The sequence below is a fragment of the Arachis ipaensis genome, chromosome B09 (assembly GCF_000816755.2).
Source record: "Arachis ipaensis cultivar K30076 chromosome B09, Araip1.1, whole genome shotgun sequence".
NCBI classification, from domain to species: domain Eukaryota; kingdom Viridiplantae; phylum Streptophyta; class Magnoliopsida; order Fabales; family Fabaceae; genus Arachis; species Arachis ipaensis.
In genome coordinates this window covers 139,909,254-139,909,612 of record NC_029793.2, presented here as the reverse complement: position 1 = coordinate 139,909,612, position 359 = coordinate 139,909,254, and positions in this window count along the sequence as shown.

The following is a 359-nucleotide window of genomic DNA, read 5'->3' as shown; positions in this document are numbered from 1 at the left end:
ATTTTAGTTTTACTGTTTTCTATTTTATAGATTTTATGAAAAAAAATAAAAAAAATAAAATCTTATTTTCTGTTTTTACCTTTTTATTTTCTCTTTTTTTATTTACAAAATTATGAAAAAAATATTAAAAATAAAAATAAAAAATGAAAACACAAATCAATCGAACCTAATTTATCAAATTAGTTGATGATGGTTGGATTTAGTGTTAAAAGTGAGTCAAACTAGCTTTTGATTTAACTCAAACTTCATTTGTTAACAATTAGATAAACCAAGTTCATGAGCTTGTAAAAGTTAAAATTTGAACGCATATATTAAATTAGCCAAACTTAAACTTACATAATTATACTAATTGACTTTGA